Consider the following 27,504-nt stretch of genomic DNA (forward strand, 5'->3'; position numbering starts at 1 on the left):
GGCGACTGTTGTAATTTGTCAGAATATCTCAAAACAGTGTATAAACATGCATTTTAAAGGAAACTGTTGTGGTGTAGCTATAAGAGTTGTCTCTCGTGACACGTATGTATCACTGATTCGAAACTCATGAAGTTAAGAGCAATTTATTCAGTTTAGATTATTTTATATCTGCATGTTCAATTTTTTTGTTGGAATGGACTAGTTTGCCAAGAATGTACGAATTAAAAATATCTAAGGCATTTTGCTACAAACACTTTTTTCTCCAAAATATTTAATTAATGTTTATAGGAAAATTAATGAATTTCACCACAATGAGTTCAATTTTTGTCCATAATTACTGTCAATGCAATGGGGAAAGCTTTGTATAGAGTTATATAGAGAGGGGCAATATATCAAGTTTTTTTTAAACATCAAAGAACATATTATACAGGTTCGTAATATTTTAGGAATTTATTAGTTGCACTAATTACAACCAGATTAATCAAAAAAAAAAAAAAAAAAAAAAAAAAAAAAAAAATGATATTAACCCATGCATCCAATTTTTAGCTCAAGTGAGCTTTTTCTGATCACTTTTCTCCGGCATCCGTCTGTAAACTTTTTTAATTTTCGACTTCTTCACCAGAACCGCTGGGTCAATTTCAACCAACCTTTGCACACGGTATCGTTGGGTGAAGAGCTTTCGAGTTAAAATGAAAAGCTAAGCCCCCTTGAAAGGGGAGATAACCACGAAAATGCATCTTGGGTGGAATCATTTGAAAATCTTCTCAAGAACCCTTGGGTCAGAAAAGTTTAAATTTTTCATAATTATTTCCCCTTTCAAGGAGGTTTGACTCTTCATTTGAACAAACTCAAAAGTCCTTCACCTAGTGATGATTTGTGCTAAGTTTGGTTGAAATTGGCCCAGTTGTTCTGGAGAAATCGATAATGTATTTACCCCAAATATTTGCATGTAAAACTTTGATCCCCTATTGTTACCCCCACCCTACCCCCGGAGGCCATGAATTGAACAAACTTTGATCTTGAACTCTGAGTTTGACCTACTTTTCAGATAACATAGCCTATTAAATATATCCAGAACTATTTTAAGTAGGGCTTTCATATTTTGTGTATAGATTCCTTATGACAAGGCCTTGTGATACAATGGTGTTTAATCTTTTGACCTTGAAGTATGACTTACTTCTTAAAAAATCCTGATCTACTTAATATATCATGAACTAGTAAAGGTAAGTCTTTCATATTTCGTATATAGATTTTTCATGGAGTTCTTATACTATGGTGTTTGACCTTGTGACTTTGAACAACGGCAGGGCCATGATGGCTCAGGTGATCGATGTGGTCCATGGGCCTCTTGTTTTGTTTATAGTAAGTGTATGGAGTACTAGTTATTACAACATGTAAATGTACGTTTTTGCCTCGTTATATCAAGTCACCGCTATGTTTATTAGATTTTTCTACGTATCGCCAGGTGTAACATGCAACTGGCTGTCAGAGCGGTCTAGTGTCACATTTCCAATAAGTTACAAAAGTGTGTTCTAAAATTTACCACGAGTCAGGGAGGTCGGATGAGAAAATAAAAATAAGGTCCGGTGTCACTGCAAGCATTGGCATGTCAAAGAATCTTCACTGTTATGGTCATGAACGCCAAGCTTAGGTCTAATTTGAAGCACTTCACGTACATTTAGTGACATCTCAATTTGAGTGAAATTTTTTCGAAGGGATGTAAATAAAGAAAGAAAATAACAAACCAAAATAAAACGACTAAGTACACCTCCGCTAACGTAAGTAATATTAGTAGTTTCTCACAGTCACGTGTTGTTACGAAGAGAGACTACACAGTACTTACTAAAGCGGAGTAAAACAGGACAGAGAAGAGACACTACACAGTACTTACTAAAGCGGAGTAAAACAGGACAGAGAAGAGACTACACAGTACTTACTAAAGCGGAGTAAAACAGGACAGAGAAGAGACACTACACAGTACTTACTAAAGCGGAGTAAAACAGGACAGAGAAGAGAGACTACACAGTACTTACTAAAGCGGAGTAAAACAGGACAGAGAAGAGACTACACAGTACTTACTAAAGCGGAGTAAAACAGGACAGAGCGACAAAACGATCATTTTACAAGCGTAGATATTGTGAAATTGTACCTTGAATATCCCCAAGTGTGAATTTTGGGTTTTGACTACATTGTGACGACGTTTTGATTACGATGTAACTATATTGCTAATACGATGCGACTATGTTTTAATAACGTTGTGACTATACGTGTGTTTAGACAGCGATATAACTCTGTTGTGACTAAGTGACAACGTTATAACTACGAATTAGTTACGCGGTGACGGTAATTGGACTGTGTTGTGACTATGATTTGACTATTACTATGTTTTGACTACATTATGACTATTTTAACTGCTTTGTGTCTACACTGTGATATATTTTGACTACGACGTGACTATGTTATGACTATGTTTTTAGATTTTGACATTCTGCGTACATGTGTTTGTATTTTGACCATGTCCTATCCTAAACTAACTGTTATCTTTAAGCATTATCCATTTCCATGTCGCGATCTTTTTTCTAAACTAAAACATTTTGAAACATGGCTCCTAATGTTTTATTAAATGTTGTAATATGACCTATCCTGATTAACCAGCTTAATAATCGTATAACATATGGAAGTTGATCCATCGTCGATTGAGTGGGTTTATGAATTTGAGTGCTTACAACAGAAGGAAAACAACATCCACTATACTCTATGTATAACACATTAAGATTCGATAGATTCTATGCAAGTGATATTTTGTTTCACATCATTAATCGAAGTGTAGCTAATGTTACTTACGTTACGAACAAAATGCACCTTAACTATAACATATATCAACCAGTATTCACTCTTAAGTTTGATTTAAGACACAGTATATTACTTAGATTTCATAAAAAATTCAAAACCATACCTTGTTTTCAAAAATCAAAATAGGTTTCTAGCTAATTCGTACATTGACATTTATATTTGGCGGGGGTGGGTGGCGTGTCCTCATATCTCTAAAGTACATTTTTGAGGCTGATGGCATTGTTTTACAATATCATGTTATTTAGCCAAAATATAAAATAAGAACAAACCACATTCTATTTTAAAAATCGGATATTCCTTTCATTTGTTTCATATGTCCCTGATTCCTACACTAGCAATGGAGTTCTATTCTAATATCTTTAATTTGACTTCGTAAGGAGTAGTTAATTTTCTATTTATGAAATGAATCTTTTTTTGATGGCGGTATCATAGGGAAAATTGGACAGAAAACTTCATCAATGCGCGTATCTGATATATACATGTACTTCCATATTATAGTAAAAAAGAAATAGTTCTTCCCAGGTCATTCCTACACGTGCAATGTTACGCTTTACTACCCCTCTTTAATTTTACATAAGCTGTCGATCTACTACATGATCTAAATACTTGGCAGTGTGTCTAGGCCTAACGAAAACTGGCTGGAGCAATCATCTTAACTGTATCTAGACCATTTTCCTGCGCATATTTCTGTTTTACCTTTAAAATTACACGTATACTACTGGTAGTAAGTAAAAACTTAGGTCTCAATACGTGATAAATATGGCTGGAACTTTATTAACCTTTAGATCATAGAGCGTAGCCTGTATGGACTGGTTTAAAGATTTTATATCTTTGCAACAATCAGAATTAATGACCATAACTCCTTTTCAAACTCAACGGAGACTTCATCGTACCGAGGCTTTCAAACCTTAAAGACCGTAGATAAGTCATGATAGTAGAGGAACTTTTGCTAAAATCTTAAGAATGCATTGTTTTTAGTAAGTGTTTTATGAAAATGTGAAGTTTTGCGAAGAAGTTTGAATTCATTTCATTAACTTTTATATTTGACCATTAAACACAGACAGAAACAATAGTCTTGTAAAGTATAAGTCTGGTAAAACTATATCTCAATATTTAAATAAAAACATTTAACCTTTACAAGGAAGACATTTCTCTTAAAAAAAAACAGCAATGTATGTAATCTAACCCGGGCATTCAATCAATGTCAAGTTCCATTTAATTTTTGACATTGATATTTTTCCACAAAAGATACAAGTAATATCTTATATTCAATTACCATTTTCCCCTATCTATAGGTTTAGAAAAAAAAAAATAAGGATTACTGAAAATGAATATTTTCTGGAAAAAAAATGCAAGAGACTATGTCATTATTTATTGTGAATTTTTCATTGGCTCACTTAAATGAATAATCTAGGAAGTACTTACAAGTTCTTTCTTTTGTACATTAAACCATATCTCTTTTAAAAAGAAATATTTTAAAAGATATATTTCTGTAAAAGAGTTTTAATTCGAAAACTTAACTTCATTAACAATATACTAACACATTTATCGCCCAAACTTGATAAACTAATAATCTCAATTGTAATAAATGCACTTTATAGTTTATAATTTGTAGAAGCTACAAAATGCAAAAGTAAGAATAAGAATGCATCTTAACTGAAAGTGCACAAGGTCAGACAAGGAGAATGAAAATCTTCAGACTTTAACATCTAAAGATTCCCATGACATTGGTAAAACAATAAACACTTATGTATCCCCCATCGTCTCATGCAAAATATCTCTGACCTCATCCCCGCCTCGGCAAAAGATGAAAACTAGAAGTTCTATTTTAATAAGATATGTACAACGTTTTACTTGTTTATAATAAATTATGATGATCTGATCAAGCTACTAGCTTCTTTGTGTTTAAGTCTACAAGGACAAAGGGAAACGAAGCGAAAGTACAATGCCAAGGTATTAAAACTCCTTCACCTTTACTCTATCGATCTTTCGTCTAGGCAATCGGTAATTGTCGGAACGCATGCGTGAAACCCGGAAAAGTAGTCTGATGAGACAGATAATGATATGGCAGACTTTTCACTTAAATAGCCCTTACTTACATAACATTGATACTGCAACTGTTCATTCTTAAGTATATTCATATACGGATCTGCAAATCTTAATGCATTTTTCTGCTTAAATTCCCTTACAGGGTCAGTGCAATAAATATACATCTGTACACATGCCAGACGATGACGTTTACATTAGATTATACAAAAGTTAACATTTTTCTTCCAGCAAACAATTCTTTATTTCAAAATTGTTTAATTAGTACTAGTGCAGCCAAGATAGAAGAATCTATGATGCAAAATGTGAGGAATGCGAAAGCGAAGAAGCAAAGTTGCAAAGGCGATGCAGCGACATTAGCTTCGTTTCTTCGTCTTCGCTGCTTCATCTTTGCAATTTCACACTTTCGCTCCTTTTCATATTCGCCTTCAACGCGATAGAGCATGGAGAGTTGGGCAAACACAGACCCCTGCATATACTAGAGGTTGAACAGGTGCCTAGGAAGAGTAAGGATCCCCTGTCGACTAGTCACACCCGTTGTGAGCCCTATTTCTTGATCAGGTAAACGGAGTAATTCGTAGTCAAAATCAGTGTGCCAAGAACGGCCTAGCAATCGGTATGAAACACGTCAGACAGCATTTGGCCCAATGATAGATTGTATCGGCAAACTAGATCGTTATAACGACCATAGAATTTGCGAAATGTTGACTTTAAACGAGACTGTTGAAACCTCTGTTGCTGTGACTTTACCTCGTTTGTCAAGCCTGTAATGTGACGTAAATGTGACAAAGGAGTTAATATTTTACTGATTAGTTTACAACAGCTTTAACATTGAGACTGTAGAACATTTTCTTTTGTTTCGTCGTATACATTTTCTGATAAAACTCAATGATTTCAATTCACGATTTTAATTTTAATTGATAGTCCAACTGTGTAAAATATTATTTTAAAAATATACATGTTTATATTATTACTTAAAAATCCGCTTTCTACAAAGGCCCCGTGGTGATCCGGGTTAGAATAGCTCTTCAGTACCCCTTGTTTGTCGTTAGAGGCGACCAAATGGGGCGGTCCTTCAGACGAAACCGCTAAAACCGAGGCCCCGTGTCACAATAGGTGTGGCACGATAAAAATACCTCATTGCTCAAAGCCGTAAGCGCCGAGCATAGGCTTAAATTTTTGCAGCCATTTACCGGAAATGGTGATGTCTCCATATGGGTGACAGATTCTCAAACGGGACGATAAACAATATACAACCAACCGAAGTCCACATACATCATGATATATTCATTAAATGTATTCGTTAGGTACCATTTGTCACCGGTTGCGGTAACTTAGCTAGTGCATAGTTATGGCTTTCGCTTCGGAACCAAGAGGGAGTCCCAATGTCGGCGCCATGTCAAACCCAAGACGGTTGACTTTGGTAGTGACTGTTCTTCTCCAACATACTTTGCGGTCTTTCACACCGTTTCAGTCTCATTTCTAGCTGGCATTTATATCGACCGAACTTGTTCTGTCTTCTCTCAACGGGCACTGTCATCGTAAAATCTCGTACACTGAATTTCCAAATTGTTGTTTTATTTTATTCACTCATTTATATAGGTATCATAAGATTTGAATACATAATAGAATGAAGCTATGAAACCAAATCATTTTCAGTTTTCTATGATGTACGCCGAGATCAGCAGGGCTACTGGCAGTGAACTGTGGATGATTCACCTTACTAACAGAGGCCCCGTGTCATGTTAACGGTGGAACAATCTAGAACCCTCACTGCTATGACCTTGAGCGCCTTACATAGGTCAAAACGTATGGTACTTTACCTGCAGCTGGTGTATGAATGAAAAATGCCTATGATGTGACGTAAAACAGCAGACAAATAAACCACTGATTCTTAGACTATTGGATTTCTCGAATAAAAGCAACATTCCATATGCACACTTGTAAATATGCAGTAAAGAAACTAATGGATTAAATAACAATGAAATCTGTTATCAAATCTAAAAATAACAGTTGTCCGTTTAATTGTTAACATTGACAGCAATCAGTTTTTGCGATAAGATAATTATCTGCAAATATATCAATGTATGTATTTTGATTAACGTTCAAACTTGAATAAACTTCCTTGAGTAAATCGTGATGGAGGAGAAAACTCGAGAAAATCATTTAAATCATTTAATCGGACAAAAATAATGTGACCCTTGTTAACACATGTATTGAACTTTCTTGTTACAGTAACATACACTGCGTTGTTTTTGTGCTGGGGTGAGTCAAGGTGATTGCCTACCGCCAACAGATTTTATCATTTTCTGAACAATCGTTACATTTCATGACAATCCGATACAAACGTATATCCTCACGTAATTGGCTGGAGAAATTATCGACAATTTGATTTTATCTATCAATATTTATGGGAGAGTGAATGAATTGTGACAATCTTTGTAACATGCTTAAATTGATTCTTGTTATGTTGGCAGTAGTTTTTTTTTTTTACCGAAATAAGATAATAGTATTTAAAACTTCAATATAATCATACTTTGATATACAAGTATATATCCTCGTCTCGTAAAACACAATAGAACGGACGATTAGAACACTCAAACGCACTTCTCGGTGTCTTTTAAATTTCAGGTATGATTTTTTTTATATCAATTGTAGAGGTATTTTTAAAGATGAAATACATCTGTTATTGATAGGTACCAGGACGTCTCATCGCAGGAAGATATTCATGAAATAGTTAATGATCATTACTTTACTAGTCCATTGTAAATGCGTGTATAAATGATCAGTTATTGGTATAATGTACGTCGACCCTCTGTGAACAACCTTTATACACGTAAAACGTTAACTCTCTGTAGCTAATCATGTAGTGACATTGGCTCTAGTGATATAAATGTAAGTTCCGATAGAAAGATGTGTGTTACCGGTATAAAGACTATGAATCGGTACGTAAGTATTGAAATGTGTCACTACATCGAGACACCGGAATAGGAACCAGCATATCAGTCCACTACAGCCTTTATACTTACATATGTATGTCTCTATGACGTAGCACAGGTACATATATAGTAGTACATTCATTATATCTACGCCTTTTTGTTGTGCATTAAATCTATACGTAGATGTTGGTTCATGACTGTCTTTATACCGGGGTCGCTATTTAGTGACACAGATTCCCGCTCAAATGTCTTTATATCGGTTACATGGGTCCTTATATGATATTTAACATGGATCTCTAAACCGTTGATACGGTCTTTATATCGGTAACATGGGTCTTTAAACCGGTGACGCAGGTCTTTATATCGGTAACATGGATCTCTAAACCGGTGACGCAGGTTTTTATACGCCTGTAATTAGACGGGACGTATTATGTTATGGCGCTGTCCGTACGTTTGTCTGTCTGTCAGGCTGGCTGGCTGTCCGTCCGTCCGAGGTCATGCTTTCCGGATTTTTTTCCGTAACGGATGCATATACAACTTTGAAATTTGGTAACAATTTCTCCCTCAAGAATTGTAAGAGTGAGTTTGCATTTCAGCTGGATTGGTCCATCCATGACCTACTTTAGGGCTATAAGTAGATCAAACAGTTTTCCGGGCTTTTTTCATTATGGATACAGATATTGCCCTTAAATTTAGTCACAGGCTTCATCTTGGAGGATTACAAGTTCAGTTTGCATTTCAGCTGGACTGGTCCATCCTTGACCTACCTTTGAGCTAAAAATAGGTCAAACAGTTTTCCGGGCTTTTTTTATATTACGGATACAGATATTGCCCTGATATTTAGTCAAAGGCTTCCTCTCGGAGGAATACAAGTTCAGTTTGCATTTCAGCTGGATTGGTCCATCCTTGACCTACTTTTTGGAAAAAATAGGTCAAACAGTTTCCCGGACTTTGTTTTCGTTACGGATACAGATATTGCCCTGATAATTAGTCAAAGGCTTCCTCTCGGAGGAAATTAAATGCAGTTAGCAATTCAGCTGGTTTAGCGCATTATGACCTACAGTACTTCAGGGGTAGAAGTAGGTCAAACAGTTTTCCAGACATTTTTCTGGTATGGTCACAGGTATTACTCAGAAATTTAGTCACAACCTCCCTTTCTGAGAAATACATAATCAGTTCACATTTCAACTTAATTGGTGCACCATGACCTACTTTAGGGCTTAAAGTAGATCAAATGGTTTCCTGGACTCTTTACCATCATAGGTAGATATTGCACCGACATTTTGTCACAACCTCACTCTCAGAGAAACACATAATCAGTTCACATGTCAGATGGATTGGTGCACCATGACCCACTTTAAGGCTTTTCTATTCAGAATGTGTGTTGTAACAATGCAGAGTGCACAATATGCTTCCATGTTGAATTTCACTATCCGACGGCGTATATTGTACCGTTTGCAGTACTCTTGTTATATTGATAACATGGATCTCTAAACCGATGACGCAGGGCTTTAAATCGGTAACATGGATCTCTAAACCGGTGACATACTAGGTCTTTAGATCGGTAACATGGATTTCTAAACCGGTGACGAAGGGCTTTAAATTGGTAACATGGATCTCTAAACCGGTGACGCAGGTCTTTATATCGGTAACATGGGTCTTTAAACCGGTGACGCAGGTCTGTATATCGGTAACATGGGTCTCTAAACCGGTGACGCAGGGCTGCATATCGGTAACATGAGTCTCTAAACCGGTTACACAGGACTTTAAATCGGTAACATGAATCTCTAAACCGGTGACGCAGGTCTTTAGATCGGTAACATGGATCTCTAAACCTATGGCGTAGGTCTTTATATCGGCAACATGGGTCTCTAAACCGGTGATGCAGGTCTGTATATCGGTAACATGGGTCTTTAAACCGGTGACGCAGGTGTGTATATCGGTAACATGGGTCTCTAAACCGGTCACACAGAGCTATATATCGGTAACATGGGTCTCTAAACCGGTCACAGAACTATATATCGGTAACATGGGTCTCTAAACCGGTCACAGAACTATATATCGGTAACATGGGTCTCTAAACCGGTCACAGAACTATATATCGGCAACATGGGTCTCTAAACCGGTGACGCAGGTCTGTATATCGGTAACATGGGTCTCTAAACCGGTCACAGAACTATATATCGGTAACATGGGTCTCTAAACCGGTCACACAGAGCTATATATAGGTAACATGGGTCTCTAAACCGGTCACAGAACTATATATCGGTAACATGGGTCTCTAAACCGGTCACAGAACTATATATCGGTAACATGGGTCTCTAAACCGGTCACACAGAGCTATATATCGGTAACATGGGTCTCTAAACCGGTTACACAAAGCTATATATCGGTAACATGGGTCTCTAAACCGGTCACACAGAGCTATATATCGGTAACATGGGTCTCTAAACCGGTCACACAGAGCTATATATCGGTAACATGGGTCTCTAAACCGGTCACACATAGCTATATATCGGTGATACACAGCATTAACACAATTATAAATCAGCTGTTCTAGCATTATTAAACTCACTTTTATTTTATATTCAGCTTCAAAAAGAAAATTTGACATGAGTAGCTGAGGAATTTTTTTTTTATTTTAAAACAAAAGAGAACCCAATTTTGATATTCGTATTTGAAGTTTTAAATTTTAGAAGAGGCCTACCATGAATACTGAATTTCTGATGTGTTTAGAATTATTTTAATCGGAGATCATTTTCAGTGATGTTTCTGGAGTGTCCAGCGCTGTGTATACTCTGATTTCTGGAAACACTATCGCCATATTTGATATGCTGAACGTAAGAATATCTAATCTTGGTGTCCGTTTGCTTTTACGTCACAAGCAGACGAACTGCTCCCCTGTACTCTATTGTACCATCCCACGCACGTCTAAATAAATTAAAACATTTTCCCACAGAATAATTACGGAGGTTTTTTTTCTTCTGATGATTACGTAAAAGTCAGCTAGTTGTTATACTTTCCGCTGCAGCTGGGCGGACGGAAATCGCTTAATCTTCTCACCTTTGCCAGCTCTATGGCGCAAAATGCAACAATTGACTAGATCATTTTAATTGCTTGCTCTATTACACAAAACACGTGTTAGCTATTAGATTCCGCCAAGTGTCATACTATCTGTGCTTTACAATGACTGAGAAAAAGTGTAAAAACCTGGTTTCCATAGATATCGTTCACTAGGAAGATATGAGCAAAAATTAAAATTTAAAAATTTTCCCACGGGAGGATTGTATAATTTTGTTTCCCTTGAGGTCTGATATTATGTTTAACAGTATCTGTCAGGACGCTGGTGTTGTGATAGAGGTTGTATAACTTTTATTAACCGAGGAATTGATTACCGGGTAACGTTGATGTGCAAAACGTTTCTATTCTCATAATCCATTATGCTAATATAATATTTTAGGTGTGCGGTTGCAAGAAAAATAAAAGGCAAGGAAATCTGTTCAAATGCAAAATGCATTTCATATAAATGACACATAGAGAATTTTTAATCATGCTTTCATGTGACTTTGTTTTGAAAAATGACGCTTGGTGTGGTTTTTCGTATTGCAACTTCAAACCATTGCCGTGGTTTTGTGGAGAGTCAATAATTAACTCTATACTTTTGTGATAATCCTGAAAAGGGAAGGACAAGGGGGTCGATAGGCTTTTGTTATTTGTGGCAAAATATGATTTTTCCAACTTCTGCGGTCACTGCGCTGTATCCTCCACAGCTGCAGTTCATGAAATCCTAATTGATGAATAAATTGTCTCATATTTTCCCCAAGACTGAAGTATAATTGTGGGATAAAGGTATTTATCTAAATCTCACATTGATCTTTCCATTTACAATATGTTAAAGGCATTTCGGGGTATCTGAGAACAACTCTCTGACATCTAGCAACTGTTGATTCAAACAATGGACACAAGGAAGTACTAATGGATTATGGGGATAGTTTTGAGGACTATCTAATTTATATTCCGCTATGCTTCAAGTCTTATATGTAGAGTGATTGTAGTGAACATCTGGAAGATAGTTGGATGTGTAAATTTTATCATAATGTTGTAAAAAGTTGGCATGAATGTCTTAATTTATATGCATTTTCTAAACAAAAACAGAGGAAGCAAAATATTTAAAAGATTACCAGCAGTTTTTTTTATAGGTGGAGGAGACTCCAACCACTCAGACACCAAACGTTGATAGGAGTATCCATTTACAGCAACCTTGACTTATTTTGAGAGGTGCATTGGTATTCATTTAAGCTAGGATACTAAGTTCTCTCAATCCCTATGACATTTTGCCCTAATTCTTTCTATACTATTCTCACACTTACGTGACTGAATTGTGTGCCAAGTAGGTGGCAAATATTATAATATCATCAAAGTGAAATCGGATGTGCTACTGGGAATGATTTTGCTAAAAACACCATGCAGGGACGATACACGTTCCACTGACGTCCGATTGTTGATATGAAAGCAAACTTGGCCTATTTTGGCCGATCCTTTGTTGCAAATTACCACAAATTTATGCTAATTTCATTGTCAATCCAAATATTTAATACATCAATGGTCCCTTTACCCAGAGTCATTAGTAGTTGCTCTTGAATAATCTTGTCTTAGTGAATGCTTATTTATCGTTCTGTTATGTCTTTTATAAGCGATTCTTCTACGTGTTTTCTTCTATTGAAATTCAAAGATGATATTATAGAATAAAGAATTGTGACGCACAATGTAGTATAAATATCCTTTTCGAATTTTCGCTTGACTGCCAAAAACTGCACCCCACTGATTTCTGATGTTACTTTTTATTTTTTTAATTGAATTTTATAAGCCAACATATACATTCAAATTTTCGACAAAATTAACACTCTATGCGACATTTCAATAAGGGCATTCATAAACGATTAGATAATTTTCCCCCCAAATTTATTCAGAACATTACACCTTGAATAAGCAATTCAAAAGATCTTGCTACACCAAATGAATTTTTAGCTAAATGTTCCCAAGAGGTGAAATGGCGAGCCCGTTTTCGCTTTTCAATGTTATATATTTTATTACTGATGATTTATGGGTAAATTATTCTTTAAGTAGTCCTAGCTATGACGTTCAATTGTCAATGAAGCCTAGATTATATTTGAGTCTCTCATCCGTTAGACAACGGCAGAGAGAAGCCTTGAAATGTTTTTGTTGAAAATATCGTTTGTTCAAGCACCTGTAAGTATTGTGACATTTGTTTGGATTTAATATGAGAAAATGAGGTGTAAATTGAATTTCAGTTGACTTGTCTTAACCCCACTCATGGCCAGAGATGCAATAAATATTTAATTAACTTTGAGTTATTTTCAGTGTAGAATAGACCACAGAAGAGCAGGACTATTGAATCTTTTGACTCTCACGTACACAAAAAAACCGAATCAATTTCACATAGTAGCAGAACAAACTTCAATATCTAAAATGTCTGATAACCACAAGATTTTGTGTGAGAGAAAGTCAAAGCAAATTTAAAACAAAACACACGTTACATAGACTAATGGTGACAATAACAATGTACATTTTGTGTAGAACCAACGTCACGATCAAATTTTCAGCACCAAAATGAAAACATTCATAAATGTTCTGGTTACACTTTTCAGCTAATTGTATACTTTTCTTGTGCATGTTCCGATTCATCATTTATGACGAGGCATTTTCATACACACCTATTCTGAAGTTTCGTTCTGTTCTACCTGAAAACAGCTAAGATTTGTCCTGCAAAGTGAAATCCGACTTAGTACATGTAAGAGGGATATTTAGGGACCTTGCATTGGAACTAGAAAGACCACAACCTATGATGAAGAAAAAAAAAACAACCTTCGGTTGACTTCTTTATACATGTATATAACGGTAAAGTACGTATCATTTTGACTGTTCAGAGAGTTATTGTGATTATTTGATAGAGGATACGTGATTGGGTAAAGATACCGTCATTTCTGAGCCATTTCAAGAGAGAGAGAGAGAGAGAGAGAGAGAGAGAGAGAGAGAGAGAGAGAGAGAGAGAGAGAGAGAGCGCGCGCAGTACTTTGACTCTTTGCAAATACCTCGATTCTTGAAAAGAGAATGCGGATATTCGTTTGGAACAATTCTGTCCTCTGAAAAAGACAGTGGACCTTCTGATTTTTAACCATTTAGAAGAGAGCATGCGTGCATGAGTTTTGTTTTGAATACTTCGATTTTTGGAAGAGTGTGGGTTTTCGATCCTTTTGAACAGGCTGTTTTCAGCCTTGGCTCAGGTGACCTGGCAGAATGTATTATCCACCGTTTCTCACTGATGGGGAAGAACCAGTAGACGTTTAAATGTCCGAGCGGCTACATGTAGCATATATTGTTATCTACTATTTTGATATTAGCTGATATTTCTCATATCTTTTCATTCAAATTCAAAGCTAGAACTAATTTTCACTCTTTAATACTTCCCTATGAAGACGCATTATACTAGTATAAACTATATCTATTTATAATCACATTTGAACGATATTTAATTAAAGCATAGTTACATGTATTGACATAAATAAATTAGGAGTAAGTTTTTCTTTTGTACAAATCAACTTCCATGCAAATGTACAAAAACTTTAAGAACCCTCAGTACTTTAATACTTTTTGGACAACCAGCACAACATATCCTTTAAAATTATTCATAAGGAAGTCATTTCTTGCAGATCAGAAAATCATTTGAATAAAACAGAAAATGTTATTTACAATAATTATTTTTTATGTAACAGATATCGCATTAAAGAACCCACGTTTGATAGCAAACTCTATGCTACTTTTCCAAGGGCAGGTCACTCCAAGCATAGAAACAGATGAAGCATATTCCATCTGTCTTATGTAAGAATTATTTCAGTCCCAGTACTCCTGTTTTTAATTGAGTAAAAATAGAGACGGATTACTGCTCGCTATCGTTACTCTTTTCATGCTCCCTTCTAATATCTTCATATATTCAGTAGATATTGATTAACTTACAATATACGAGTACTTTTATAAACAAGAATAGATATGGGTTACCCTATATCCAAGATATTCGACTTTTAATTTACTTGAATTTTCACTATGCTCAGCTGATCTCTGAGAAAAGACTGCACTTGTTATGAAACTGGTGTATAGTCCTTCATGTCCGTAGCAAATACCGTCACCAGTCTTTTGTCACTAGCAAACAGTGCACACACCGGTGCTTGCAAGACATATGAAAAATGGATAGATGGCACAAATACGGTACAAAGATATTTATGCTTATTTTGTCGAATGATAAAGGAGGAAATCAAGGAAGTTGGGGATTAGCAAATTTATTAAAATACAGCAGAAAAGTATAGCTTTAAAAATACTACATGAGAATGCGTATACCTATTAATACAACTTATTGGGGCACATACTTTGTGCAGGCTTAATTTTTGCTAAAAATGATCATTTTTATCACAAAATTTCCCTATCAAACCAGTCTTATTTCATCATTCTTCCCAAATTTTTTCTTTTATATCTGTATGGAAATTCAAAGCAAAGACATGAAAAAATTGAAATCTCTCGGAATAAATACAATTGTACTCTAATTTTTACCATGTAACAAATTAATGCGAACTTTAGAATGGCAAAAACAAGAAGGATTGATGTAATCTACACTTTCTCCAAATTTTGTGTATGGTATAACCTTAACAGCAAAGAAACCCTTAAAAAATAAATAGACATGTATATGCCACACTGAATACATTGCAAATATCTTCAGACTGGTGACTTTCACCTTTTAATTGTGGTCCAAATCCAGGTGTTGAGTGTTGTATACGCATTCCGTCATTAAACAACGGGAAAACCCCACATAAATTAATGATTAACATTCTCTCTCAGAAGAAATTGTATGATAATTAACAAACAATATTCATCAAAGTAATATAATTGTTGCAATAGTATAATCAATCGTGAAAAATTTTTCAATCGAAGAATGACCTATATTTCGTGAAAAGACTGAGAATGCAGCTAGCGTAGGAATATGAACACTTCTTATATACATTTCTGGGGGGAAAGTGATTTTTCTTAAAAACATTTGACTTTAATTTTGTTTTCTCCCACGTATTACATACACATCGATATTATATACATTTGTTGTAATATCTGCTGATCATGAATGGAACTATATTTTTCAGAGCAATTGTGTGAAGAGTACCTGAATCCAGTAATATATCTTGAATAGATAGTATGCACTGATCGAATATATTAAAAAAAAATCATGGTTCAGTGTATAAAAAGTTCCCCAATTATTCGTAATTATAAATTAAAAGATATATTACTTATTTTTCTGATTGAGTTATACCCGCCTTAAAATACATGATAAATAAGACGAATAATCGATGTACTTTAATAGATTCAGTTACAGCTAAAAATTAAATATTTTATTGACCAAATTTCTGTTTGGTCTAGACAGCAGCTGGTACTGGGCTCCTATACAGCTATGTCAAATGGGTTTCTATTAGGAAATTGTTTTATTTGTGTAATTGGGTGGATCATATGTAGATTTGACCGAAAAAGATTCTCAAATAAATATCATATTTCGTTAATGTTTCGTTTAATTCACAAATAAGCGACATTTAAACTCAATTCTGTTCAAATAAAAAAGTTTTTCAGATTAATATTTGACACTATGACAGGCAATAAGTCAAATGACTCTATAATTATGAAATGTAAAAGTTAAAAAAAAATCATTGATATTTTATCACAATGTAAACATCAAAAGACATGGCAATTTAGAGTTTTTTTGGCAGTTTTGTCATAGCTGTTATGTCTCTTCTGGGAGGGAACATCTAACCGATCTAAAAATAGAACTCTGTATGGGTCTAAAACTTAATCGCAATCAAACAAAGTATGAAAACCGTTGCAGGTAATAGACAGTGGACAAGAGAGCATTCCATGGATATGATACATGAATAGGCATGTCACTAAAGGTACCGGAATCTAAGTTTTATTTTTAACCAACATTTCATCATATGGTTACCATGACGATAGATTATTCTCATTAAATGTACAGAACACATTGTTAAAGAAAAATACATACATATCCAGAAAATTCCAAAAACGTGTGATCTGATCAAACAGAAACTGGATAAATATTTGTTACACGTTCATGACTTATATTAACGTGAGGGATAACCATTTATTGCCCTTCCCGCAATGGAATTTACCAATATACACCTAGTTCTCTGGTACCTCAGATACATTGGTATTACATCTTTAAGAGATAGTGATCTTCGTCTCGTAGTAAGCTTTACAAAGGCATGATATTCATCTTCCCAGGAATTTAATTTAGTTCAACAACGAAAGTTGATTAGAATATGCAAATGTGAGCTCTATATAGTTCATTATGAATTCAGATACATGTTATGATCAGTTTTGTACTCGGGAATATATTTTCATGAAAACAATTGTCTGAAAACTGCAAGCTTTTTATGCCCCTTTCCCTTTTTTATACAAGCAATTCAAATACAAATTAAGAGTTAATGACTGTATTGAAAATAATGTTTATCGATTAAAAGTTCGATGAATAATAAGAATAAAAATATTTACAAACATATTGTATAAAGTAATTAAGTATGAACACGTGCAAAAAAAAAACTTTCAAAAATAGCTGCTATATACATGTATAATTAGAATAAAAATATTTACAAACATATGATATAAATTAATTAAGTATGAACCTGTGCAATTTTTTTTCTTTCAAAAATAGCTGCTTTCTATAAGATAAAAATGTAGTTAGTAGTTGATTTGAGTTGTTGGGAACAGTAAGATTGGTGTTGTAAGGTGTTCTACAGGTCACACACTTTACACAAGGTCCACATTCTACATATACATGTATCATACTTAAAAAAACACCTGACAAACGAAAATGAAAATTCATAAGCCCATGTTAGTATGATCTGTAGCCATCTATCATTATTAACTGTTAAACAACAGTTTCTCGGAGGAAAAAAATGAACCCGCAAATAATCTATTGTCATATTTGCTGCCAAAATTGTATAGGTCTCTAGTTTTTTCAGACCTTTCTTGCGCTTTCGCTGTTTTCAGTGGGTGTTAATTAAATGTGATTTGTTGAGGGGCTTTGGAATGACGTGAGTTTATTTGTTTAAAACCCCTGCTAGTCCCCTGTGTCAACAATAATCATATTGATGGTCGCCTGGACTGCTCCAGGTACAACTCCTCTTAGTCTGGATCACCCCGATGTTTGTGTGTGGGGAGTCGGCGTATACACAAACGTCAGGATGATCCAGACTACACCGCCTCTTAGAAATATGTGACCTTTTAGGGTTACACTTTACATCGACGAATTGTTTTCGATCTATTATGTCGCTTCGGGTGAATCTGACCCGGTCCTATTTAGCCACTGAAATGAAGACAAGCTTTAATTATGACATCACTTTCAATACCAACTATAAATTCACATATTAAATGACCGTGTTTGCCCAATTATCTGTTTTGTATTGCTTATGGGATTTATGACATTGATCACTGTTCGTTATCTTCACATTTCATTACAATAAAAAGGTGGAGATAACATGGATACTATATTTAAAATAATATATTAGAATGCAATAAAGCAAATAACATAATTAGAGAAAAGCCTAATTAAAGGTTTCACAAATCTTCAGATGGAAACAACCACACCCGGGCCCATTAAGGTACCCGGGTTTTCTATTACTCCAAGGACTGCTCCCTTGGCATCTATAATATACCCCCTTCCTCGGCATCCGTGTGACTGAAAAATATGTGGTCAATTCTAATGTCTTGCAAGTCTATTAACCTCAAAAACCAAACTTGGGAGTTATTTCCGAAGTGCATTTAATACTATGTGCTATATGTAAAGTTTTTTACTTGAAAAAATTATATCCTTTTTTGCTATTCGATAAACCTATTTTTTTCTTTTACTTCAAATGTTAATTGTATTATGATATATATATTTAGAATTATTTACATTAGAATTACAAGGTTAATTTATCTACACATAGTTCTGATTACCTGAATTCAACAAGATCGTGATTCTGCTTAGTAAGCTTAATAGAAGTTCGTCCTCACAGAACCGCAACCAAAAATGGTTTGATGAAATAAGCAAGACATACATCTCTGTCGATATTCTATGCATCCAAAATTGCTAACACTTTCCCATTAACGTTTGGTAAAAATTGTCAATTATTTGCATGTGACACCTGAAAATTAAACGATTAGCATGCAAGCAAGTTTTCAAACCATGAACGAGAGAGAGAGAGAGAGAGAGAGAGAGAGAGAGAGAGAGAGAGAGAGAGAGAGAGAGAGAGAGAGAGAGAATTAAATAAAAAAGAAGTAATCTGGTCGATCTCCGAGGTATTCAAATCAATAATGGAAATGAAATACAGCGTTTTATATTATACATGATATTCAAATGCTAAAATGTAATATAATAAGAATTGGCAGAAATGTAAAAATAAAAAATCATGATCTCGACACTTTGTCAGAACTAAATCAAATTTAATTTTTACACTATTATTATTTTCTGATAATTATAATCCCATTAGGTTCACGTGACTCGTTATGTTTTAACACCATCCTCTTCAGAGAAAGAAGGGGATTTGGTCATTTAAATATAGTATCATGTGGTTTAGACCCCCTCTGAATGAGCAATGTTTCATTGTAATTTTAAGTAAAACCTTACAAATTTGCATTTATTACACCCAATCGCATATTCATTGAACTTTGTAATTCAATAATTTTTAAACTTTAAAACTGTAATTTTACTTAAGTCTTATTTAGAAATTTACGTTTTCCATAACGGTAGATCATTATCATTAAATTGAAATAAAAGTGTTAAAATACTTCTCTTTTTTCTGAACATGGATATAGATAAAATACATACATTGATAATTTGATTCAAATGAAAATCATATATCGTCATGAAAAACCAAGTAAAAGTCCCGTTTTAGAATAGGCTTTAAAAATACGCACAAAACCTGTCAAAACTTATCATCAGAACATTCAACTGAATTTAACAACTTTCGCTCATTTTACATTTGTTTCGTTTTGGGATGTATATGTCGGTAGGGGGCATATAACCAGTCTGTCTCTTGTAAATGAAAGACATTTAATGTTCCCGGAGAGTGAAATTCGAAGACAAGAAATAAAGATAAGTCACAGCCCTATCAGTATTGGTGATTAAATATTTCAATTTCGTCAATAGAACGAAATATAAGAAGTGGATCAGTTTCATTTAAACTGGCATACCAATAGAAATTAATTTCAATATATGACGATTTATTTATGATACGATCTCAGAGAGTAAACAATTTTAATGTAAATTACCATTTACAATAAATAGATGTGAAGTTTCAATTCCAAAGTTTATTATGCTACACTTTTTAATTCTCAACTTTAAATCAACACTACAGTGCATTGAAAATGTCACATTTGTTAATGCATTAAGAAACTGAATACGGAAAGAATCAAATTTCAATTTATCGTGTGAACAGAGTTTTACACAAATATTAAAACACGTACATAAGAAGGAAATATATATACTCTTTTGAAACGGGTCTCGAATCCCTGATGTTTCCTAATGGAACTTGTACATGTAGTCTCTGCAATTTGAGAAAAATGGACAATTCCAAGGTCGCCTTGATATACTGCATTTAATAGCATCTTCCAACAATACGATGAAAAATGCGTGTAGAACTGTAGAACACATAAACTTTCCGAATTCAAAAGGAACAGAACACATCAATTTTTCGAATTCAGAAGGAGCACGTCATTCATATTACAATGTTTTACACTGCTTCCGGTCGGTGAGGAAACTAGTTTCATGTACAAAGAATGCTCGTTTGATATTATTCCATTTAGTTTTACATAAGGATACTTTAATGTGTGTGCTATTTGTAAGCAAACATGAGTCCCTGTGTCTTTGATCCTAAGCGAATGCGGTAGCTTAGTGGTAGAGCGTTCGCTTCGTAACAGGGAGGTCAGAGGTCGTGAGTTCGAGTCCCACGCGTGCCATGGGCGTGACATAGGTAGAGATTACTCCTTCGCCAAACGCTTGACATTTAGAAAATCGAGAATCACCGGTCTTTCAGATTTTACCTTATGAAACGGAGGTCTCGTGTCGCGGCAGGCAGTTCATATATTGTATATTTTGAAACTACCCTGACATATACAACGATTCAATACTTATATAGGAATGAAACTTTTTCCAAATCCATAGTTCCGTGGGGATCCGGGTTAGAATAGGTCCTCAGTACCCATTTCTTGTCGTTAGAGGCGACTAAATGGGGCGGTCATTCGAATGAGACCGCAAAACCGAGGTCCCGTGTCACAGCAGGTGTGGTACGATAAAGACCCCTCTCTGCTCAAAGGCCGTAAGCGCCGATCATAGGCCTAAAGTTTGCAGCCCCTCATCGGCAATGGTGACGTACATCTCCATATTAGCAAAAATTCTCGAGTGGGGCGTTAAACAATATACAATCAATCAATCAATATCACCAAGTATGTTTTAGAGTTAGCATATGTTGATAGCTTCTAATTGTGGCAAGTGAGTGTTTCAGAAGGCTGTATGTATGGACATTACTAAGTTACTGTAATAAAGGAAGAGGGACAATTCCTTGGATCAGTCGGAGATTGAACCCAAGACCCTTGCATTACTAGTTAAGTGATCTAAGCGCTGAGCTAACCAGGCCGATATACAAAGTATTCTAATATTACTACAATATGAAATTCAAACCTAATTCGGAAATCATAGAAGAACTCTTCATATCGAGAAGATGAAAGAACAGTTTTAGAAAAATAGCAGAAACGTCGTGTATGACCTTAAAACAGATCACGGCTGCCTGGTGTGACCGGTCGACAGGGGATGCTTACTCCTCCATCACAGCTGCCTGGTGTGACCGGTCGACAGGGGATGCTTACTCCTCCATCACGGCTGCCTGGTGTGACCGGTCGACAGGGGGTGCTTACTCCTCCATCACGTCTGCCTGGTGTGTCCGGTCGATAGGGGATGCTTACTCCTCCATCACGGCTGCCTGGTGTGACCGGTCGACAGGGGATGCTTACTCCTCCTAGGCACCTGATCCCATCTCTGGTATATCCAGGGGTCCGTGTTTGCCCAACTCTCTATTTTGAATTGTTTATAGGAGTTATGAGATTGATCACTGTTCGTTATCTTCACCTTTCAAACATAACTATGAATGTGTATACATTATAGGAAATGGTACATGTTGACGGGTCAATGAGAACATATTTCATACCCGGAGAACGGAATGGGCTTCAGATATTTATCAAGTATAAGCTTCAGATTAAAGGTACATGTGCCGTATTAAACAGTATTTTGTTCGATGTTTAAAATAATCATACCAAAATTTTGTCAGCATGATAAACTATGAAAACAATACAATTTGATTGATTGATTGTTTGTTTGTTTGTTTTGCGTCCCCTTGAGAATTTTTCACTCATATTAAGACGTCGCCAGCTGTAAGTGAGATACAACATAATCAACTGCTTTCTTTAATTTACATGACTATTTTTCATATGGAGCATCGATCGTTGTAAGGAAGGGGGAAAATTGAAGAAGAAAAATTACGGTTACTGAACCACTGGGCTTTAAGGCCATGGAAAACAATGCAATCTTTTAAAAATCGTCTTTACTCATGGACAACTAGCAGGTAAGCTATCTTTAGTTATTATGAACAAAGAAGCTTTTACCAAAATATGAAATTAATGGCTCCATGGTCTGGAGTGTTGGTGCTTGGGTGGGCTGTATTGTTGATATTATAGGAGTTATGAGATTGATCACTTTTCGTTATCTTCACATTTCATCAAGTTATATAAGGTATATACTTTATCCAAAGTGTGCAATTTAACTCAATCGGATTAAAAAGTAATTAAGCTAATTTCCTATTTAATTATGTATTCTCCGAGTCGGATAGGGAACACCCCATTTCGAAATATTCATGATCACGTGACATTGCACCGGAATTTCGAAAGTCAACAATTACATGGCGACGAGAAAGCGTGGACGGCCTGCAGGCTGCTGGCGGGACACATTCAGCGATAAAAGACAGCCAGACGGAAACAGGTTAGCGAGAACCACTTTGAGCAATGGAGGGGGAGTTGAAATTCATGTTTAACATGAAATCACCATTCAGTACCACTACATACTGTAAATCCCCCAAGTGTTTCTAATAATATTTATCTCCTGCGCTTGCGCACATCCACCATAAACGTCATTCCTTCATAGATATGGATTAGAACATCGCCGTTTTCTTCCTGCGTTGCGTAGCCCAGTATACCTTTAATACCCGTATATAATTTGTAGAATTAGTCAAATCGTATTAGCTCCGTAATCGGGAGATCGTGAGTTCGAGCCCCGCCCATGCCATGGCCGCGTTATTTAGAGGTGAGAATCCGGCGTCTTTCGGATATGTCCTTAAAAACGGAGGGCCCATGTCGCGGCAGGCATTGTCACGATAAAGAACCTCAACTGCTATGGCCCTGAGCGCTAAGCATAAGTCTAAATTTGTGGTACTTCACCTGCAGCTGATGACATCTCAATACGAGTGAAAAATTCTCAAGGGGACGCAAAACAAACAATCAATCACTCAAGTCGTATTACCTTCATAGTTTATCATACTGACTAAATTTTGGTATGGTTTTTAACATTGAACAAAATAATGCTTAATACGGCACATGTACCTTTAATTTGAAGCTTATACTTGATAAATATCTGAAGCCCATTCCGTTCTCCAGGTATGAAGGATATTCTCACCGTCCACATGTAACATTTCCTACTATGTATATACATTCACAGTTACGTGTGTGATACTCGTCGTTTTAAGGTCATTCACGACGTTTCTGCTATTTTTCTAAAACTATTCTTTTATCTTCTCGATATGAAAAGTTCTTCTATGATTTCCGAATTAGGTTTGAATTTCATATTGCAGTAATATTAGAATACTTTGTATTACGGCCTGGTCAGCTCAGCGCTTAGATCACTTAACTAGTTATGCAAGGGTCTTGGGTTTAATCTCCGACTGATCCAAGGAATTTTCTCTCTTACTTATGTAATGTCCATATTATGAAAGGTGAAGATACCGAACAGTGATCAACCGCTTTATTCTTATATACATAACTTATATATACAACCTTCTGAAATTAACGTCCCCTCGAGAATTGTTTACTCGTATGGAAACGTCACCATTTCCGGTGAACGGCCTTTGAACGGGGAGAGATCTTGATCGTGCCACACCTGCTGCGACACGGGACCTCGGGATTTGCTGTCTCATCCGAAGGACCGCCCCATTTAGTAGCCTCTTACGACAAGCAAGGGGTACTGAGGACCTATCCTAATCCGGATCCCCACGGGAAGCTTAAAAATTATATATTATCTAAAAACGGCGAGTATAATCTTCTCTCTTTATATGTGCTTTGTGGATGATATCACATTAGCAAATTCGGGCCCAAATCATAAGGAAACCCATAAAGTGGTTATAACAACGTAATGCGTATTAGTAAATGAGAATTCAACGTCAACTCACGGTCTTGATTATCCATAAGTTGAATATACGTGTAGGTATTAAAATTTATACCATTTTTTTTACCTACTGACTCACAGAATACAATTACATACGTTATTCTATGTAAGTACATGTACAAGTATTTGTTACATTCAATAATATTCTGATTCTTTGCGAAGTATTTGTGCTGGGTATAGATACATGTATATGTACATTGTTTTTGTTTTACTACCACCAGTGTGAACACACTAGGTCTGATATAATAACTTTTAAAACTATCTTCCCTAATTAGAAAAAGGCGGGGCTAAATACAGTATTTAGATGAATGAAGGGGACTAAACAACTACGATTGTACACGGGGGAACAAAAGACCGCACAAATTTGTCAAGTCAATCTTTTAAATTGTTCTTAATCCTGCTATGATGAAATAAATGATAAACAGCACTCGTTTTTGGACAGACATATGCCGTGCCATGGCTTAATTACCGAGTAAAGCGGACATGTACATGCACGACCGATTCTAAATTTCTTTCATTCACATGTTCTGTAATCTGCTGTGATTGTTTTGAGAGTATAGTATAATTTGTTATCATAGTCTTGAGAAACCGGATTTGATTGGTTGAATTATACCCAATGATATAATTACAAGGCTGGTTTGAGTGGGTATAGAGAACATTCACGGACCAATAGAATTTTGTGTTCGCTAACATTTTCTAAGTATCACAATTTATCAGTATCACCTGTAGGATATAAAATATGTTACGGGAAAAACATTCAATTTTACAAATGCAAAATGCACAGGAAATGTGGATCAAATTTACCAAAAGTGTGTAATTTAGGGGTTATAAATGTTTGTCTTCTAAATTGACGTCACATGTGCAGATGAAATTTCAATCCCTTTGATACTTGGCATCCCATTAATGATACATGGCAAAGGTGTGTCAATATAGATAATGATAAACTAGCATTAAATTATTTCCAAATATACAACAATTACATGTTCATGTGGATAACGCCTTCTACTTAAAAAAAAGTAAAAATGTTTGTTTGCCGTAACTTTCTTAGGTTTGTACGTACATGTTTTGACAAAGCTTATCAATTAACTCTATATCCGGAAGAATGAAATTTCATCTCAAACTCTTCTTGCACAAAACGTTTTGGACAGCTGCTAAATTTAAACAATAGAGGGATTAAAACCATTGCAAATTCTTCAAAAGGCGCAAAATATAGAGAGAAAAATGATCATAGAATGTTTAAATTTCTTCGTTTTGATGCCTTGGTGTACAGCTTTTTAAACAATTAAGAATAGAATAGCAACATTTATAATAACGTTTCAGTAGTTGTTCTTTAGGCTGAATTTAAACTCGTTTCCACCCGTGACAGGGCATTAGTAGAGGTTTGGGTGCTTGGCGAAGGTGAAAACAATTATATTCATGAGGCTTTCTGCTTCAGAATTATTGTGATTTGTAATGAAAATGATCCCAAGTTTCTCTCTGCATTAAAAAAAAATACACTCCTGAAGAGGAATTTGGGATGTTTGTATCAAGGCACACCTACATGAATTGTCAAAATTTAATGGTTGTGCTGAAAAGTATAGAGAGAGAGTAAATGCTACAAACCATAAAGAAATTGAGCATTGAAATGAGAGAAATTTACCAGAATCAAGACACAGATCCCGTCTGTTGCGTTCATTGTCTGCCTTCAGATTTTTATCACATCCCAATAATCGGCCATGGGAGGCGCCATTTTGCATCTCTTTTATATGACGTAAACAACGAACGACAACAATGATAACCATCGCTAACACTTTCATACAAATTTTGGTAATCGTTTACAAAAGGTATTCAAAAGTAATCATTTTTTTCAGTCTAACTAACGTCATCTTTTTATACGATTTTAATATTTATCATTTTCCTATTCAAGATAAATATCTCCGTGATTAAGCAATTACTGTTCTCATTGAAAACCAACAAGTCCCTTAAAATGGTTACAGTGCCAATTATTGTCAAAACCCCGTATGGAAACTGACATCTATTTTGTGAAGATGTATTTAATAATTTAATCTGTTGCAATTATAGTGCAGGTTTGATCCACCTTTTGAGACTGCATGATTACTAGGAGACAAGGGAAAGTGAAGTTTTTCGTGATTTAACGAGTCATTTCAGCACATTGAATTGACACTCTAGGTTTGTTCAAGTCTGTACAAAGACAACCTTGTTATCTTTTAGCCTATCTACAATCGCCCATTTCCTTTCATTGAAGATTAAGGTGACCATTTTCCACCTAAACTTATTGACAATAATAAAATTTAATTGAATTAATTTCATATAAACAAGATATTCAGATCATTTTTCCTTCATATCTAACGTGTAATTTTGACTGATCAAACTAATAGCAACGGTTATGGAGCCATGGCGCTTCATCGTTGTTATAAATATCTAATCGTTTAGCATCTTTACCAATAAAGTCACCAGCCTCGATTTCAGTTTTTCCAGTTTCTACTTGTTGGATACACAAGGCTGAGTGGATTTGCGTGTGTGACAACAAAAAGCTTCAGTCATATGTTGTGTTTGTTAATCTTTTTTATAAATGTCGTTGTTTTTTAATACTTTGAAGTTATAATAGCGCTTCTTCCCATACTTCATTTTTATGACAGTTATTGTTTACCGGAATATCACATTACTTATACACAATCATCTTTTAATATTTAATTGCCTTTCATAAAAATTTAATACAAATTAGGTAGAATTTTCGATAAGAAAAGACTTAAATGTTCATTGAAAGTTGACGATTTTATATAGAAACGGAAACCTAGCCTTTGGCCGCTAGCGGCGCACAATCATGGCATATCTAGATATTATTGCATTTTTATCTTGCGTTTTCACGGAATGAATTGAAAAGGTAAAGATGTAATTAGTATAATAGACTAATTACGATATTGAACTGAAACATTTCAGTACTTACAACTGAAAAGAAAATAAGCAAGAAGAAAGTCATGGAATGCCCTTAACACGTAGGTTGCATTATCTGCTTAACAATGCAGACCTGGCTCAATCGAGACTTTGCATTCAATTTCAAATGCAGACCTTATA

At 35.3% G+C, this 27,504-nt stretch overlaps 1 protein-coding gene across 1 annotated transcript in view; it reads right to left on the reverse strand.

Annotated features, from left to right (window-relative positions):
* The window catches only part of LOC125671608 (calcyphosin-like protein), a 58,130-nt gene extending 31,954 nt beyond the window's left edge, over positions 1-26,176 (reverse strand). Inside the window, exon 1 of the mRNA XM_048907438.2 lies at positions 26,069-26,176. The gene's annotated coding sequence lies outside the window, so the exon portion shown is untranslated. The remainder of the gene's footprint in view (positions 1-26,068) is intronic.
* Positions 26,177-27,504: the final 1,328 nt, after the last annotated feature.

Source organism: Ostrea edulis, chromosome 4, assembly GCF_947568905.1.
Source record: "Ostrea edulis chromosome 4, xbOstEdul1.1, whole genome shotgun sequence".
Taxonomy (NCBI): Eukaryota; Metazoa; Mollusca; class Bivalvia; order Ostreida; family Ostreidae; genus Ostrea; species Ostrea edulis.